Consider the following 20,664-nt stretch of genomic DNA (forward strand, 5'->3'; position numbering starts at 1 on the left):
CTTAACCAGAAATTTATTACTTGATAACGACGGGGTACACTTATCCCTTAGTGAGTCTTCATCTCAGACTAGGTGAGGGCGCATCAAGTTTTTGGCGCCGTTGCTGGGGATTTATTTCTTCTGCAATATCGAACTAATGGTCGATTTGTTAGTTTAGGCATTCTTTGTGAATATTCTGTGTTAATATCATTTATACTTGTTTATATATACTTGCTTATATTCGACTATAACTTATACTTGTATACATAAATACTTGTTGATATACTATTACTTAAATTCTGTAACATTACTTGTACTTATAAAATCGTTCTTCCAGCAACTATGGACAACAGAGCATCAAATCCGCCCATGAACGATCTCAACACAAAAATGGATTTCCTAGTGGCTTCATACAGCCATAATAACCAACCAAGGACACCATTTTGCGAGAGATGCGGCCAGAATCACCCCGGTAGGGTATGCCACATCAACTATTACGTACCTAGAGGTGAGAATGTAAGTTACTTGGGTAATCATCAAAGGTATAATTCTGAACCCTCAACTTACAACTACTACGATCAGGAGCATACACGATATCCACCGGCACCCTACATGGCACCCGTGGATACCCTTCCATGTCCCCATTCTAACTCTGATTTTTGTGGCAGGCAAAAAGAGTACTCAGAAGGAATAATGACCCTCTTAAGAGAGATATCAGTCCGACTGGCAGCCAACGAGGAGGCATGCAGGACCCTGAGTAACCAGCTTGCCACAATCAGACAAGAAGAAAGGGAATGTCAAGAGGTGTTCCTCTTACAAGAAGAGGCAATTCAAGCCATCGCCCTAAGGAGCGGCAAGGAAGTAGACACACTCGTGGCACCTCCATCGCAAACATATCCGTCACCTCAGGTAAGTAGGGAATCAGAAGTGGTAAGCAACCCCGGTCCCGCATCTGAAACTCCAGCTCCTGAAGTAGCTGTAGAAAAAGTAGTTAGGCCTTATACACCAAAACTGCCATTCCCTCAAAAACAGAAAAAGGCCAACCTAGATAAGAAATTTGCTCGGTTTTCGGAAATCCTTAGTAGATTAGAAATAAACATTCCATTAATGGAAGCACTAGAGGAAATGTCGAACTATGCAACATTTCTTAAAGACATGTTGTCGAAAAAGAAAAAGTTTAGGAAAAATGAGATAGTGGCTTTAACAGAACAATGCTCGACCATAATCACCCATAAATTACCCCCCAAGCTTAAAAATCAAGGGAGCTTTACCATCCCGTGTAGGATAGGCAACATGCACATAGATAGGGCATTATGCGATTTAGGAGCAAGCATTAATCTTATGCCTTTATCAATTTTCAGGAAATTGGGACTCGGAGAGCCTAAACCAACAAACATGACACTGCAGCTGGCGGATAGGTCGATCGCACGGCCTAGAGGCATAGTTGAAGATGTATTGGTGAAGGTGGACAAACTGATCTTCCCGGTCGATTTTGTGGTCCTCGACATGGAAGAAGATGACTCCGTCCCCATTCTTCTTGGGAGACCGTTCCTTGCAACCGGTAGGACACTGATAGACGTCCATGGAGGTAAATTGGTCCTAAGGGTGCAGGACGAAGAGATAACATTTAACATTTATGAGTCTATGAAATTTCCTCAAGAACGCTCCAAAAGTTGTAACTTTGTAGATGCGCTAATATATGAATGTATTGAGGAAGTTGACCTTAACATAAGAAATGCCTCTTTAGAACTCGGTCTAGGTGGTGAGGAATGTGAAAACTCGAATGAACCATTTGAAGATCTCCCACCTGAAAAATGTTATTGGGTTAAGGGTAGAAAAGAGGACCTTGATCGTGAGATCAAACCTAAACCCAAAACCTCGTTAGAGGAACCTCCAAAATTGGAGCTTAAGCCATTGCCCAACAATCTGAAATATGTTTTTCTTCAACCTCCCACAGATTTACCCGTTATTATTTCTTCTTTGTTGACAGTTGAACAGGAAGAAAAATTGGTGGAGGTGCTGATGCAACATAAAGGGGCCTTTGGATGGTCAATCCACGACATCAAAGGCATCGACCCCAAAATCTGCACGCATAGAATTTTCCTTGAGGAAGAGATCAAGCCATCCGCCCAACCTCAACGACGGCTCAACCCTAACATGAAAGAGGTGGTAAAAGCTGAGGTTATAAAACTCCTCGACGCAGGTATCATCTTTTCGATTTCTGATAGCCAATGGGTAAGCCCGGTTCTATGCGTGCCCAAAAAAGGGGGAACAACGGTAATGGAAAATGAAAAAGGGGAATTAATCCCAACTAGAAAGGTTACGGGTTGGCGTGTATGCATAGATTATAGAAAATTAAACGAGGCCACCTGTAAAGACCACTTTCCTTTACCATTTATTGATCAAATGTTGGAACGGTTGGTAGGGCATGAATTTTCTGTACTTTAGATGGGCTATCCGGCTATATGCAAATTCTTATGGACCCTTTGGATCAAGAGAAAACCACATTCACTTGCCCCTATGGGACTTTCGCATATAGGCGGAATCCTTTCGGATTATGTAATGCCCCTGCCACATTCCAACGTTGTATGATGGCTATGTTTTCTGACATGGTCGAGGAGTTCCTAGAAATTTTCATGGATGATTTTAATGTTGTAGGACCTACTTTCGACCAATGTCTTGAAAACTTGGACCGAGTCCTAGAACATTGTGAAGACAAGAACTTGGCACTTAATTGGGAAAAGTGCCAGTTCATGGTCCAAAATTGTATAGTACTAGGACACAAGGTGTCGGGAAAAGGGATCGAGGTCGATCCGGCAAAAATTGAGGTAATTGAAAAACTGCCACCTCCTACCAATGTAAAATTGGTTAGGAGCTTTTTAGGACATGCAGGGTTTTATAGACGGTTCATAAAAGACTTTTCGAAAATCACTAAACCCCTCACTCAATTATTACTAAAAGATGTTGATTTTAATTTCAATGAAGAATGTATGTCTGCATTCAAATTACTGAAAAAGAAATTAATCGAAGCACCTATTATGGTAAGCCCGGATTGGTCCCTTCCCTTTGAGTTAATGTGCGATGCCAGTGATCTGGCCGTAGGAGCCTGTCTTGGGCAGAGGGTGGATAAACTTTTTCGTCCAATCTTCTATGCTAGCAAAACCTTGAATGATGCACAACAAAACTATTCAATAACTGAAAAGGAATTGTTAGCCGTAGTCTTTGCCTTTGACAAATTTAGATCTTATTTGGTGCTATCTAAGGTAATTGTTTTTACTGACCATGCAGCCTTGAGATATCTGATGAGCAAGCAGGATGCAAAACCTAGGCTGATCCGTTGGATCTTACTACTCCAAGAATTTGACATCGAGATCAGAGACAAAAAAGGGGTGGAAAACGTAATAGCAAACCATCTATCCAGGTTAGAGTCAGATCAACAAACCTTAGAACATGAGGCAATCAAGGAGGTATTTCCGGACGAAACATTGTATTCGGTACGATCTCTCCCCTGGTTTGCAAACATCGCGAACTACAAAGTCGGTAACATTCTTCCCCCTGATTTAGATGCAAGCAAAAAACGTAAGTTTATGTTTGAAAACAAACAATATTTTTGGGAAGAACCATATTTGTTTCGATTCTGCACTGATGGCATAATTAGGAGATGTATACCTGAAGAGGAGGTAGATTCAGTGATTAATATGTGTCATTCTAGGGAACCAGGTGGCCACTTCGGGCCAGATAGGACAGTGGCAAAAATCCTCTAAAGTGGGTTTTGGTGGCCACAAATGCATAAAGATGTTAATAGCTATATTAAATACTGCGATGCATGTCAGAGAGTAGGAAATATCTCTAGGAGAAATGAGATGCTTCAACAAGGTATACTCGTGTGTGAGCTATTTGATGTTTGGGGCATAGATTTCATGGGACGCTTCCCCATGTCACACAACAACCAATACATTCTTGTGGCGGTTGATTATGTTTCCAAATGGGTAGAAGCAGAAGCTCTACCCACAAATGATGCTCGAGTAGTGATGAGATTTCTGAGAAAGAATATTTTTACTAGATTCGGGACCCCCCGGACCATCATCAGTGATGGGGGATCCCATTTTTGCAATAGGCAATTTGACATGTTGCTCCAAAAGTATGGCGTAGCTCATAGGGTTGCAACACCCTACCACCCTCAGACAAGTGGCCAGGTAGAGGTGTCAAATAGAGAGTTGAAATGTATTCTTGAAAAAATAGTAGGGAATGCTAGAAAATACTGGAGCCTTAAGCTGGATGATGCTCTTTGGGCATATTGGACAGCTTTCAAGACTCCAATAGGAATGTCCCCCTATCGTTTGGTTTTCAGAAAATCTTGTCACTTACCGGTTGAACTAGAGCATAAGGCTTATTGGGCGCTAAAATATTTGAATTTTGACCCAAAACTTTCAGGTGAACTATGGCTAACTCAGCTGCACAAGCTGGATGAGCTCCGGTACAATTCTTACGAAAATGCCAAGCTATACAAAGAACGAACCAAGAGGGTGCATGATAGGAAAGTACAAAAGAAAACCTTTGAAATAGGTGACCAAGTACTACTATACAACTCCCGACTGAGATTCTTCCCGGGCAAACTCAAAAGTAGATGGCACGGGCCATTCTCAGTCATCAACGCACACCCCTCCGGAATGGTTGAAATCAAAGGGAGGGATGGGGCCACCCAAAAGGTAAATGGGCACCGCCTAAAGCTTTATCTTGGCAAGAACGATTCGGACGTACAAGTTCTGCGCCTACAGACAAGCACAGAATGGGAAGCCGATCAGTAAGTTGTCTTCTCCACCCTAACTCTTTACACTCGTACTTCATGATTTGTGATGCAATGTTGGAACTTATTGCATATTTTTAGTGTGAGGAGGAGGGGTAGACAAACTTACAAAAATTGTATAAATTTTAAAATTTTTGTTGCGTCGTGTCTAGTTTAGTTTAGCGTTTTCGGGTTTTGTTTATGTTTTTCATTTTTAGGACCTAAAACCGTGAACCTCCTTCGAATCTAAACTTCGTTATTTGTCCTTGAGGGATGAGAACCGAATCTAAAATTGCATGACAACTAGTTTAGGTGTAGGACACAACCCTTGTATCTGTAAAAGCATGAGCTAAGGTTTGCTTTTAGACCCTACTTTTGAAGAAATGCTAAAATCATTACTTAGGTAGATAACTTAAGAATTGAAGGCATGTGACATTAAACTTGAGTTTGGGGAAAACTAGTAAACACAAAATTGAAACCCAAAGAATTGTGAGTTGAATTTGAGCCTAAGAGCGAACATCAAAAAGCTCTTTTTCTTGACATTTTTGTGTGAATGCTTTGACTTGTGGAAGATTACAGATTTTGCACCTAATACTGTGTTGAACATACATGCAATGATTTGAGATGATAAACGATGAATCAGCCTCATTAGAATTAACCCTTTTTCTTTACCTTATTTTTTTCTTTTTCATCCACTCTAGGAAGCCCCTTTGAGCCTATATTTTTGTAGTTTATAGATTCTTCTTTCGTTCTAACCGATTTTTGCAAACCACAACTTGGTTTGCTACTTAAACCCAAAATTTTTGCAAAGCTCAAATTGAGCCTTTCTTTTCTTCTAGCGCTTTATCTTTGTTTATGGCATTACAGTAGCAAGCCAAAAGGCTAAGAACTGAATGAGCATCACTATCCCAAAAAGAAAAAGAGAAAAACAGAAAAAGAAAAGAAAAGAGACGAACAAAAGGGAAGAACTTCATTCCCCAGTTCTTAAAAATCAAAAACGTCTCAAGAAAACATCCCAAAAAGAAAAAAAAAATAAATAAATAAGGGATGAAGGAAAAGCTCAGTCACTTCATATTTGCTAAAGCCATTTAAACTTTGTTTTTGTAGCGCTAGAACTATTAACCCTTGTTGTACCTTTAACCCTCTAACCACATTACAACCCCGATTAGAGGCTGTTTTTGATATCATCGGAATCATATAGCATAGTAGAGGAACTCGGATGAACGTGCAAAATCAACGTAATCCTAAACAAGAACATAAGCCGAGAGTAAACACTTTAGCCACCAAAATTTTGTGAAATGAGTGAACTACCTATGGTGAGGTGTTTTACTTAGCGATCCCCTTAAACTCGTTTAATTAAACATGTGTCCTTTTGCTTAAAACTATGACCTATGATAATTGAAATGCGGCTTTTGGATATCGTGTCTCTACTTTGTATTTCCGAATGCATGTAATTACAGATGCTCGAAATTGTGTCAAGCACCTAGTCAAACCGGGAGGTTTTCTAGCTTGCTTGTGATGGCGGGTTTAGTTTTTAGTTTACTTGGGGACAAGTAAAGTTTTAAGTGCGAGGAGGTTTGATAGAGGTCAAAAACCCCTATCTTTGGGTACGATTTTTGGACGGGTTTTAGCATTATTTAGTTAATAAGCGAGCATTTCTCGCATTTAAATGCTTTTGTGTGAGTTAGTTAGGAATTGGAAACGTTTTATTTATTTTTTCGTTGTTTAGGCTCGTTTTATGACCAATCTAGGCAATTACGGCCAAAATAGCATGCATAGTATAATTCCATTATCTTTTGAAGCTAATTGGTCCATCAAAAGTCGCACCAAACGAAGCGTTTGCTCAAAATAAACGATTGACGGATCAATTTAGCCTTTGGACTAATGTTATCTGGAGTTTCTGTACGTGCGCAGGTTTAAGTTCGGGCGAAAAAGGGCATCGACGGCATTCGGCAAGCATCAAGGGCATGCCGGGCGAAAACGCTCGACGAGCGGGCCTCCGTAGGCCATGCCTGCTCGCCGAGCAGGCCGCCAGGCGCCTGCTCGGCGAGCAGGGCGCTGCTCGTCGCGAGTAGCCCTGCTCGCCGAGCAGCTCGCCCTGCTCAGCGAGCAGACCTGCGGGAATTGGTCAAAAAGACCAATTCTGCCCCCACGAAGCCACGATGGACCCCACGACTTCCTACACCAATAAGGACACGAAAATAGGTCAAAAAGAGGGCCGAGCCACGCCTATAAATAGAGTTTTTCCAATGTAATTTAGATATCTTTCAATTTTGTAAATTATCTTAGCTTTCCCCTTGTAATTCCTCTCCATCTCCTCCATCTTCTTCGACTTCCATTGAAGCTCCTTCAAAGCTTTTTCTCGAGGAATTATCAAGGTCCGTCCTTAAGATTAAGTCGCCGGCTGCAGAGTAAACAGGTTCCCTGAAAGGGATTTTTGTATCTCCTTTTATCTTTCCTTGTTTGTACTCTTTGATACAGTTGCCGAACTTGACTTATTGTATCTTGTGACATTTATCTTCGCCTTTAATAATAATTTAGCTCTTGTTTTGTTCTATGATTATTTGTTTAATCTCTTTCTTACGCTTTATTCAATTGGCTTAACTCATTCAAAAGCCCCAAAATCTAGTAGGCACATATTGCGAGCTGAATCTGACCTAGTCAAAGCCTAGGAGATTGACGACCTCTTAGTTGATTAAGCGCCAATTTACTGAGCCTTAGACCTAGTTTCGGCCTTAGGGAATCACGCGCTAGGAACTTCAGGAGGGTAAGTAGGGTTAATCGCCTTGAATACAAGTGACTCAGATTAGGTTTTTATTCAATAGACCTAATAATCTATCTTCATTATTATCGTTCGTACCATGTTCCTTCGGATAATTGCATTAGTGAAAAGATCAATTAGGAGGAGTTTAACTTAATTAGGGGTAGAGTAACTTAATTAGGCATAGAATAACTTAGTTAGAATCAGATAACTTAGCTAGGATTAGTATAATTCAACCTAGGAGTAGATTAACTTAAGCAAAACAAACTCAAAACCCCCTAAGCCTAGATAACACCTGAAACCGATAGCTCGATACTTGCAGAAATAAATCCTGTGGACGATAACCTGGACTTAACCAGAAATTTATTACTTGATAACGACGGGGTACACTTATCCCTTAGTGAGTCTTCATCTCAGACTAGGTGAGGGCGCATCAATTTTGCACCTAATACTGTGTTGAACCTACATGCAATGATTTGAGATGGTAGACGATGAAATCAGCCTCATTAGAATTAACCCTTTTCTTTACCTTATTTTCTCTTTTTCATCCACTCTAGGAAGCCCTTTGAGCCTATATTTTTGTAGGTTATAGATTTTTCTTTCGTCATAACCCAATTTTTGCAAACCATCACTTGGTTTGTTACTTAACCCTAAGTTTTTGCAAAGCTCACATCGAGCCTTTGTTGTCTTCTAGCGCTTTATCTTTGTTTATGGCATCATAGTAGCAAGCTAAAAGGCTAAGAAGTGAATGAGCATCACTATCCCAAAAGAAAAAAAAAAAGAGAAAAAGAAAAGAAAAGAAAAGAGACGAACAAAAGGGGAGAACTTCATTCCTCAGTTCTTAAAATCAAAACGTCTCAAGAAAAAAAAGAGATAATAATGAATAAAAAGCTCAGTCACTTCATATTTGCTAAAGCCATTTTAACTTTGTTTTTCTAGCGCTAGAACTATTAACCCTTGTTGTACCTTTAACCCTCTAACCACATTACAACCCCAATTCGAGGCTGTTTTTGATATCATCGGAGTCATATAGCATAGTAGAGGAACTCGGATGAACGTGCAAAATCAACGTAATCCTAAGCAAGAACATAAGCCGAGAGTAAACACTTTAACCACCAAAATTGTGTGAAATGAGTGAACTACCTATCGTGAGGTGTTTTACTTAGCGATCCCCTCAAGCTCGTTTAATTGAACATGTTTCCTTTTTCTTAAAACATATGACCTATGATAATTGAAATGCGGCTTTTGGATATCGTGTCTCTACTCTGTATTTCCGAATGCATGTAATTACAGATGCTCGAAACTGTGTCAAGCACCTAGTCAAACCGGGAGGTTTTCTAGCTTGCTTGTGATTACGGGTTTAGTTTTTTAGTTTACTTGGGGACAAGTAAAGTTTTAAGTGCGAGGAGGTTTGATAGGGGTCAAAAACCCTTATCTTTGGGCACGGTTTTAGGACGGTTTTTAGCGTTATTTAGTTAATAAGCGAGAAATTCTCGCATTTAAATGCTTTTGTGTGAGTTAGTTAGAAATTTTAAATGTTTTATTTACTTTTCGTTGTTTAGGCCCGTTTTATGACCAATTTAGGCAAATACGGCCAAAATGGCATGCATATTATAATTCCGTTATCTTTTGAAGCTAATTGATCCGTCAAAAGTCGCACCAAACGAAGCGTTTGCTCAAAATAAGCGATTGGCGGGTCAATTTAGCCTTTGGACTAATGCTATCTGGAGTTTTTGTGCATGCGCAGGGATAAGTTCGGGCTAAAAAACACACTTTTGGCATTCAGCGACCGCGCAGAGGCGTGCCGAGCAAGACTGCTCGACGAACTGGCCTATTTAGGCCAGCTCGCCGAGCAGGCCCTCAGAGGCCTGCTCGGGCGAGTAGGGAGCCTGCTCGCCCTGCTCGGCGAGCAGACCTGCGGGAATTGGTCAAAAAGACCAATTCCGCCCCCACGACTCCACGACCGGCCCCACGACTTCCTACTTGCATAAGGACATGAAATAGGTCAAGAAAAGGGCCCGAGCCGCGCCTATAAATAGGATTTTTCCAATGTAAATTAGATATCTTTTATCTTTGTAATTTTCTTAGCTTTTCACCTTGAGAAATCCTCTCCACCTCCTCCATATCCTTCAAACCTCCATTGAAGACACCTCCGAAGCTCCGCTCACCGAGGATTGCTCAAGCTCCATCCTTAAGTCCTAGGAAGACGCCTGCATTGGTAGACAGGTTCCCTGAAAGGGATTTTTCTTCTTTTATATTCTGTCTAGCCTCTGATCCATGTTATGAATCCTAGGCTCATTATATCTTCGTGACAATACTTTCATCTTTGATATATATTATAGTTTTGTTTATTCAATTGTTTTATTGCTTTAATCTTTGTCTTACCCTTTGTCTGATTGGTTTAACTCATTCGATAATTCCAAAATTAAGTTGGCACATATTGTGAGCTGAATCTGACCTAGTCAGTGCCTATAGGATTGACGACCCTATAGAAGATTAAGCCCAAATTGCTGAGCCTTAGAGCTAGTTTCGGCCTTACAAGGGAATCACGAACTAGGGACCTCAGGAGGATAGGTAGGGTTAATCGCCTCGGACACAAGTGACTTAGATTAGGTTTTAATTCAATTGCTTCAACAATCTATTTTCATTATCATCGTATCCCTTCATGTTCCTTCGGATAATTGCATTGGTAAAAGATCACCTAGGAGTAGTTTAACTTAATTAGGGGTAGAGTAACTTAATTAGGCGTAGAATAACTTAGTTAGAATTAGATAACTTAGCTAGGAATAGTATAATTCAACCTAGGAGTAGATTAACTTAAGCAAAACCAAACTCAAAACCCCCAAAGCCTAGATAACACCTGAGACTAAGTAATTTGATACTTGCAGAAATAAATCCTGTGGACGATACCTGGACTTTTCCAGAATTTTATTACTTGATAATGACGGGGTACACTTATCCCTAAGGTCGGCCTTCCTCCACAACCGCGGAAGGCCGCGTCACCAAGCAACTCCATCCAAGAAACAGAAAAAGAAGAAGGAAAAGAAAGACAAGCAACCAACGGAAAAGGAATTTGTTCAGGTTTACAACTGCGTAAAAAATTGTGAGGTACTTCGCTGCCGATGGTTCTCCCCAAGTTCCGTAACAGCTGAAAAACCATTCTGCGAATGGATCTCTAAAAACGGGTGGTCAGAATTCTTTTCTTTGTCCGATAAAACTTACCCCCGGTTAGTAAGGGAATTTTATTCCAATCTCAAAGTGGATAAGGACAATGTCGACCATCTAGTCACCAAGGTCACGGGCAAGGACATCATAATAACCCCATCCTATCTAGCAACATTGCTAAAGCTGCCGAACAAAGGTAAAGAATTCAGAACCACAAACGTCAAAATTGACTACCCTATTGAGTTCTGTAAACCGACGACTCACAAAGGAGAAATAGCCAGTACATGTATGGGTCATGATAAAAAAATGGCTCATTACATCCTGACTAACTTCATATTTCCCAAGGTCAACTCTGCCTCATCAGCCTCCAATTTTGAGCAAAACTTCATCTGGCACATGCTGACCTACAAACCACTCAACATGCCCATATTTCTTATCGGTGCATTCCAACGGAGTACTGGGAAACTCAGGATGGGCTCCCTCATCATGAGAATTCTTGAAGACCAACAAATAAACACGGTTGGTGAAGCTGAGTCATGGGGTACTGAGATCACAGCGGCACTGCTGTTTGGGTTAGCATACAACCAACCCCTCAAGTCTAAGAAAGGAAAGGGGGTTGTTGAAGAGAATGAGGAAGCAGGTAATGCTGAAGGAGGAGCACAAGCTATTCCCACCAAGAAAGGAAAGACAGTGGTGGTAAGCAAGGAACCTGCTGACCGCACTCGGCAGGACAAAAAGCGAAAAGCTGACCAGTCCGCAAAGGATGTAAACACAGCCCCTAAGAAGCTAAGAATAGTATCCAGTGCAAGAAAAGCTGATGCTGAGCAAGGTCAGGGAGTACCTAAGTCAGCAGAAAAACTGAAAAGGCAAGTTGAGCCTGAGGAAGAGAGTGAGGAAACCCCTGAGCAACCCTTGTAAAAGAAGAAGAAACCTTCTGGGTTAAAGCCAATTGATGCAACTCCTCTAGACTTTTTAGTCTCTGAGGACTCACACTTTGTAAGAAGTCAAGAGATTGATCTTGAGAAAACTCCTGCTGACCATGAAGAAGAACTGGGAAATGATGAAGGTCAGTTTGATGATGAGAGGACAGATGATGTTGAGCTGAGTAAGGATGTTGATGCTGAGTAAAATCAAACAGTTAATGCTGAGCAGGTTGAGAATCCAATTGTGCCAAGTAAGACAGTTGATGCTGAGTCCACAGAGAAAGACAGAGTTGTGGAAGATCTCAATGCTGACCTTGGGTTGAACTCATCTTCTGAGTCCCTTGACTCCATTGCTGCTGATCCAACTCCTCCAACTCATAAGACCAGCACTGGCAAATGACTCAAGCGAAAAGCTCAAAAATCTCCAGTTATTGATCTTCTGGACGATTCTCCGCTAAGGGAACCAATCTCTGACCGTACCACACTCTAGTTCTAGTTTTCCAACACTGCCATTAAACCAACTTTGTACCAAATCGAGGAAAAGCAAGCCACTGTTTCTCAAGCTGAGGAACAAGCCAAGACTCCTGAAAATCCAATTCCTGCTGAGCAAGAGCTCGAAGTCCAAGCTACTCAAGACAACGAGTTAGCAAAGGAAAATCCTGCTCAGGTCAGCTCTGCTTTACCTCAAACTTCTGTAACTACTCAGCTTCAGGCTGACTCTGAATAGGTCAATATCGCTGCCGATCCACCTATTCCTACTCCTTTATCGCAGAATGACAACCAGTCAGTTCCGTCTGGTAATCTGAATAAAAGCCTAGCTGCTGACCGAGCTGGCACATCCAAGTCTGGACAACATAATACTCCTCCTCCATCCGGTCCTATTCCATTTCCGGCTTCTGAACCTCAACATGATGAATCTTATGCTTACCTGCATGCTACTGAGTCTGGTCGAAGAATCATTGACTCAGCTCAAGCCTTAATTCAAGATATTCATCAATCCAATGCCGATGCTGCTAGGTCTGTCAATGTTGAGCCAACTCAACTTTCTTCTATCACTCAGCTTTTAACTGAAATCAAGGGTCTTAAGGATCTACTGAGTGTCATGACATCTTTCCAATCTCAACAACCCAAGCAAGAATCTATCATAAAGCTGGCTGAACTCCAGCTGACAATGGTCAATCATATGAATGCTATCCAGGGCCAACTCAACACTTTGTCAGTTGCAAACTCAGTCTATGCAACCTCTGCTGAGGTTAATCAGCTTTTCACCCAGCTAAGTTCTGAGCTGACCGGGACTCGTGAATTAGTCTCCTCCTCCTCCCAGTGTTCCATTGGGCAAATTAGCGAAGCTGTTCGCCTACTCAACTTGAGTAAAGAAGAAATGGATACTGACCAAGTAAAAACAAATGAGATTCTGCAGTACTCTCAAGCCACACTCAACCATGTCCGGCATACAAATGCTCAACGTCAGTTCTACGATTCTGCGTTGCTAAAAATGTACCATCAATCATATGCCAAGCTGACAGAATCCATTACTTGGATCGGGAAATCTCAGGAGTATCTTCTGAGCATGCTGAGTGCTACCATTAGGATCCCTGCTGCCACTTTGGACGATTGCATGGCCGTCTTCGATGGTCTTCGGGAGAGTACAGGTCAACTTCAATCATACTCAGCAAAGCTGGCTCGTGCTGTTCTTCGCGAGACCTTTATTCCCCCTTCATCTGATGCTGGCAAAACGGGGGAGAAAGAAATGCAAGCTGCTGGAACTCAGCAGAGAATGGGAGGAGCATCTGGTTCAGGAACTCAGGGTCAGCAACAACAAACCGCCAAAGGGAAAGGCAAAGTAAATCCTGCTCACCAAGCTCAAGTCAACAGGAAGAAATAGATTGGCTAGTTGTAGCTTTGACTTGTAGTTTTATCTGGCATGTTATGTTTTGTTAATGCTGACCATCTATATATATTCATGCATCCTTTATTCAAATTGACAAATCTCATATGATGCGTACTTACTTATTGTGCTATGTGTTGATCTGTCTTAATTGAACAAACAAACAAAATTAAATTGAAACATACTCAGTACACATTAGCTCTGATACATCCTTCCATAAACTCTGATACCTAAACTATTCATGTATCAAACTGAGTAAACATATATGTTTCAAGCATTGAACTCTTCTGAAAGCCGACCTAGGCTCATCTGAATTAGATCTTGGAAGGTCTAGAATTGAACTAAGTCAGTATAGGCATGTCTTAATTTTTACTCGATTAAATCTTAGAAGGTTTAGAGTTAAGTTGAGTCAATAGATGCAACCCTTACGAAGGAGTAACTTCAGAAGCATAAAAAGAATTTCAACCATGGGGAATCTCAATGCTGAGTTCTATTAATTAAATATTTTGCCAACATCAAAATGGGGGAGTTTGTTGAAACACCTTTCCACATGATTTTTATTTGACAAAATTATTTAAGTTAATCCATGATTAAGGGGCAATTAAATTTAAGTGCTTTGATTTAATTGTACTAATATGTTTGTTCAATGTTGAGTATAAGTATAAATGAAAACAGAATCAAACAGTAAGACAAGATGAAGCCAGCATGAGAACACAACACAAGCTGAGTGGAGTGCAACTCAGCATAATAGAAGATAAGTCATCTTCAGAACAAATACTTAAAGATAAAGCTAACCAAAGAAGCTGAGTGGAACGCAACTCAGTATCAAAGAAGAGAAGTCTTCCTCTAAGCTAATGCTTGCAGACAAAGCTGACCACGGAAGCTGAGTAAGAGTGACTCAGAAACAATGAACAAAAGCAACGTCAATAAAGTCAAGCTGAGTGTTCGTCGAGACAGCACGAATGATCCGTTTGCTAGAAGACAAGATCCGACAACTGTCTGCACCAATAATAGAAACCTTGGAATTACGCACAGAGTCAATTTCGAGATGCATGGGTCAACTGTCCGTTGCTAAAAGACGAACTGGCACTAGAAGACACACCTGCGAGGAAGAAGACAAGCCTGATGCCTATGGAATTCAGACGATAGGATTGGCCTGCAAATCTGAAGCTGACCAGAACAATGTCGCAAGAAAGAGCCGTTTGAATCCAACGGATAATTCCGGATTCAAATGATTGTGGCTTCAGACCTCAATTATAAAAGGACAAGTTCATTCTTGGATCCTTTACCGATTGCTGAAACAAAAAGAGAAAAAGAGCATACATACAAAGCACATCAAAACAAGAAAAAGATCTTACACCAAATTTCTATCTCTGTGTAAAAGCTAGATCGATTTTGTAATCATCTAAAGTGTTCTTCATCTAGAAAGAACAAGTTTGTATCAACTGTAAAATTGAGAGAGTGGTGCTGAGTACTCGGTTTTAAGTACTCAGCGGTAGAGAAATCTAGGTGTTCGGTTATAGCACTTAGTAGGAGTTGAGTAGACGAATAGAGGAAGGTACTCTTGCATATTCAACTGCCTTATAAACGGTTTGTGCTCTACCTTTAAAGAGCTCAGTATTGGATTGAAAAAGCTCGGAGGGATTCTTGGGACTGGACGTAGGCGGAGAGGCCGAACCAGGATAAGTCGTGCTGAGTAATTTCTAACTCTCTCTCAATATATCTATATATATATATTGCTTGATTAAGTTGCTCAGGATATAAATTGTACAAGCTGACACTGAGTAATCTTGGTGCTGAGTTGGAAGCTGACCTCAAGTGTTAATTCTCAACTCACGAGTAAAACAGTTCTAGTCAGCATCTGACTAAAGTTGTCTTACACTTCTCTGCCGTGCTGACCTGAACTAAGTTAAAATTATTAAAGAATTGTCTTAAGTCAGCATAATTAAGCGAAAAATTTATATTAGTTCCTAACCCCCCCTTGGGACTAATCATACGGGACCAACAGAGGCTTCATTATCTTAGATGAAGACGGGGCTTTCATTACTTTTGATGAAGAAGATTCGCTAATTGTAGCTTTATTTGGGCGTTCTTTGAGTCATTCGCCATTCGATAGGTTTTACTTTTGCCATCTAGGCATTCGCCTCGTGGGGCTTTTTTGTTCACCATATTTTGCATTCGCCACACCGGGCTTCTTCTTAGGCGTTCTTTGCGCCATTCGCCATTTGATAGGCCTTACTTTTGCCATCTAGGCATTTGCCTCATGGGGCTTTTTCCTTGGTTCGCCATATTTTGCATTTTGTGAAGAGTTTCGTTTATTCTTCTTTTATTACATGTTGAACTTTGAGAATATTTTTTCAGTGTTTAAACTTATTCCACCAAATCGCATGTTTGAACTTGAGAATATATTTTTTAAGTGTTTAAACTTATTCCACCAAATCACACGTTTGATCTTTTGAGAAGATATTTTTAAGTGTTTAAACTTATTCCACCAAATCACACGTTTGATCTTTGAGAAGATATTTTTAAGTGTTTAAACTTATTCCACCAAATCACACGTTTGATCTTTTGAGAAGATATTTTTAAGTGTTTAAACTTATTCCACCGAATCACATGTTTGATTTTCGAGAAGATATTTTTAAGTGTTTAAACTTATTCCACCGAATCACACATTTGATCTTTTGATAAGATATTTTTAAGTGTTTAAACTTATTCCACCGAATCACACGTTTGATCTTTTGAGAAGATATTTTTAAGTGTTTAAACTTATTCCACCGAATCACACGTTTGATCTTTTGAGAAGATATTTTTAAGTGTTTAAACTTATTCCACTGAATCACACGTTTGATCTTTTGAGAAGATATTTTTAAGTTTTTAAACTTATTCCACCGAACCCGGGGTAGGTGGCCAGCCGTCCCCCAGTAAGCTTGCGATAAGCTTTTAAGGATTTCTCTTTTTTTGAGAAAGATGTATCCGCCCTTGATAGACCACTTCTCAGGGAAGTGAATCTATTCGTAATGGTACTTTTGATTGGATCTGCCCTTTGGAAGGGACTTTGTGTAAGATTTCTTCACGGGGAAGAGAATCTGCCCTTTGGAGGGACTTTGTGTAAGATTTCTTCACGGGGAAGAAAATCTGCCCTTTGGATGGACTTCGTGTAAGATTTCTTCACGGGGAAGAGAATCTGCCCTTTGGATGGACTTCGTGTAAGATTTCTTCACGGGGAAGAGAATCTACCATTTGGAGGGACTTTGTGTAAGATTTCTTCATAGGGAAGAGAATCTGAATCCATGCCCCCCCTTTTTAGTAAGAAGACATTTATGTATTGCTAGCACGCCGAAAAGAAATATTACACAAAACTAATAATCAAGAGTAATTTATTTAATGAGCAAGAAATTACTTGCCTTTATTACAACGGAGGATGATCTTTTTTTGAGCCTCATTAAAACCTTAGCCCTTTGAATGGACTTCGTGTAAGATTCCTTCACGGGGAAGAAAATCTGCCCTTTGAAGGGACTTTGTATTTTTAAGCTTTCAGAGAAGCTGCCTATGATGGGACTTTGTGTTCTCTTATGAAAAGAGTTTTGAGCTTTCAGGGGAGTTGCTCATGGTGGGACTTTTGTTACGCTTTCAATTCACCATAGATTTTCTCTTAATTACTAGGGTAGGTGGCCAGCCGTCCTCTAGAAGCTTATGATAAGCTTTATGGATTTCTTTCACTGGGAAGAGAATCTACCCTTGATGGGACTTTTACTTTGTTGTTTCCCCTCCCCATGTATGGAGACATTTATGTTGTCTGTGAACTTTGCAAACAAAATGATAAACACGTTTGATAACAGAGATTAGTTTATTTAATGGGGCAATGTCATTGCCTTTATTACAATGGATACCGGTCTTTCTAAGAGCCTTGTTAAAACCCGCCCTTGATGGGGGGGATCACTTTGTACTATCTTTGAGGTAAGTGGACCCGCCCTAGATGGGGGATCACTTTGTCCTATTTTTGAGGTAGCTGATCCGCCTGTGGGATTTTTCATTCGCCAGTCATTGGGCGTATATCACCTCTTTGATTGCATCCGCCTTTTTCATCTTTGTTATTTCTTCTTCTATAGAATTTGGAAAGAAATAGAACAAAACTAGGCAAATGAATATAAGAAATATGGCGAGAAAGAATAAATTATAAAATATAGGATACTATAACAGTTTAATGCACATATAAGAATACGTAAAAATACTGATTTTGAGGCCCATGGTTCCGTCTTTTCTGAGAAACTGCAGTTGCATCTTCCGCCATGTTTAGCTTACATGTCAATAATGACTTGCTTCATCTCCCATCCTTCAATCGCCATTGTTACTACCAATGCATCTGCATATGGAGGGATTACTGGACCTGTTTCTGCAAAAAGGGTGATTGAGGAATGTTTTATCCAGGGCGGATATTTTGACTTCTTTTTTTCACGGGTGGCTGATACCCTGGTCCATCTGCTATGACATTACTGACACTTTTGGATTTCTTTCTAGGCTCTATCTTTTGCTTGTTGTCGTTGTCTTGTTATTTGTTATTCTAGACAAATCTATCTTCTACTTTTCCATCTCCAGCAAGCTTCTGTGTCATGGCCATTTCTTCTACAGAACCTGAAATTCGCCTTGGCGTACATGCTCCCCTCCTTTGGGTTCGGGATATGTAATGTCCCGTTTATAAGGACTCTTCTTCTTTATATTGTGGCAAGTTGGGAGCTTTAAACCTTTTGTCCACCTCGTACCCCAGGATCCGTGCTGTGGATGGTGAATTCCTGTTAACAATGTATGAACCTTCCTAGTACAATGATCCACATGTTCAACCTTTGGATCTTTCCTTTTTGGCTAATGACATAACCAAGGAATTTTTTCTGAAGTGGCTCCGAATGTACACTTCTCTGGATTGAGCTTTATTTTTCATGCTAGTGTTTGGCATTTAGGGATCAATGGCTTGATCCATGGAACAGACTTCATAGCGAAAGACTGTTTGCATTGGCCTCGTTGGCAAATATCATGTATGATGCAATGTCCCCTTATGGAATTTTTAGTTCATCTTTGAATCAACTCAGTAATTCATTCACGTTAGTCCCTGACTCTAAAATGAACTTAGTCAAAGGATAAAACCAAGTAAATATTATATGCGAAACAAATTCATAATAGAATTTTAATCGTGTTTGCTTTAATAATACCATATATAATGGTCATAACCATAAAGGTTACTATTGCATATAAATATCATAATGAATTTTTAATAATAAATAACCATAATGACAAAGGTTAAAAACAATGTCTTTTACATTTTAATGCACATTATCACCCAAGATAATAAATTTATTTTAAATATGATAACATTATAACCTTCAATATTGGGTAAGATATAATTACTTTTTACTTGTAACTAACATTACGTTATCATGCACTAATGGCATTCAAAGATCATTAAGGCTTCGGTTGGATGAAATATAATTAAAGTAAGGGAAGCGGTGATTTAATAATATAGTTATATATAAAATTAATCTTATATCATTTCATTTGTATAAATAAAATAAAAGATAAAGGGTAGTTTTGGAAGAAAAAGATATCTACCATGATTCTCCTTCAATTTGGAGTGTAAGGAAAATTACCCAAAATTCACCCTCACTTGGGTAACAAGTTCGACCTCCAAGGCTTCGGCCTGTATTTGAGCATCTTCAGTGAGGCAGACTCTTCAAGCCATTGTCGAAGAGACTGTACCCAAAATTCACCCTCACGTACCTTCAACTACCATCATTCAAATAATCTTTAAAGAACACTTATGTATAGCCTAAGAACTTTGCATAAATTAATGTTCTCATTCGAAACTGACACTTGCATTCTTTTTTAGTTAGCTCAGGACATGAAAGTTTTGTTTATCCAATTTAGTAATTCATCAGCCCATAATGACCTTAATAATTAGGGACAGTTATAGGATAATCACAAATAGACTCAATATTTGCAAGTCCCTTTATGTTGGTAAATGAAATTCTAACAATGTCAAATAAACAGTTTCTATATGAATAGACACGTCACTGTAAAAAATGGATGAAATAACTGTTTGACAAAACAATAATTAAAAACGTGAATTTCTAATATTTTAAATTAAAAATACTATATATGAGAAAAACCATACATAGATGATGGTGAACTGTACAAGAAAAAACCATATATGATTTTCTTTGTAATTTCTTCTAATAATTATATGCATGTTCATCCAAAAGACTGATCAGACCTAAATCATCTGTAATTACACGGGTCCTTTTATGATATTTTAATATCAAATGACAAATCACATTGAATGGATAAGATTTTTTTTATAAAATCCCAAGATTTCGGGTCTTATACATGCATTTTGTACTAATTCAATTATAATAGCCTATTACACATGTCATGCATAAAAATATGAGACATATTAAGCATGCAAGATTTAATGAAAGATCTATCTCTATGATTTCATCTTTCACAATTTATTAGATTTATCTAATAACATATATGATATTCATAACATTTCATAAGGGTAAGGAATTTCAAATTTCTTTCATTAAAAATGGAACAAGAAAGGAGAAGAAACTTATCTTGTTTATCATAAAATTCAAGATTTAATGTAGAAAACTTTTTCCCATCAATATATAGATAACTCTATCTCTGGATAGATTTGTTTGTACTGATTGAGCCAAGGTTTGAGATCGGGATTCCTATTACGTTGACTCCATTGTTTTGTTCTTTGTGAAACTCTATACAATCAAAATTTTGTGATCTTCTGTTTGTTAGAGATCCCTTCAAAAGATGGTGTTATGGGGTCCCTCCCGTGACTGCTAATATAAAGGTTCCTCCAGTGGGAGGGTTGAGCCCTTCTGAAGACATTTTATGTTCATCGTGAAAATTCTATTAATCTTAGAATTTCACGTTCACCGCACCAATTGATAACTTGTGAAAAAATCCTTGATCGGAGCACTTCCCTATGAGGCGCCGTTGGGATCGGCCGGGGACAATCTGATGCCTAAGTTAGTAATATTTTTGAGAGAATAATCTGTAATCACAAAGTAGGGTTAGAACAATGTGTGTACCTTTGATCCCAGGAAGCTGGGGTATTTATATGCAATTCTGTAACAATCGCATTAATCCTTTTTAT

The sequence above is a fragment of the Euphorbia lathyris genome, chromosome 2 (assembly GCF_963576675.1).
Source record: "Euphorbia lathyris chromosome 2, ddEupLath1.1, whole genome shotgun sequence".
NCBI lineage: Eukaryota > Viridiplantae > Streptophyta > Magnoliopsida > Malpighiales > Euphorbiaceae > Euphorbia > Euphorbia lathyris.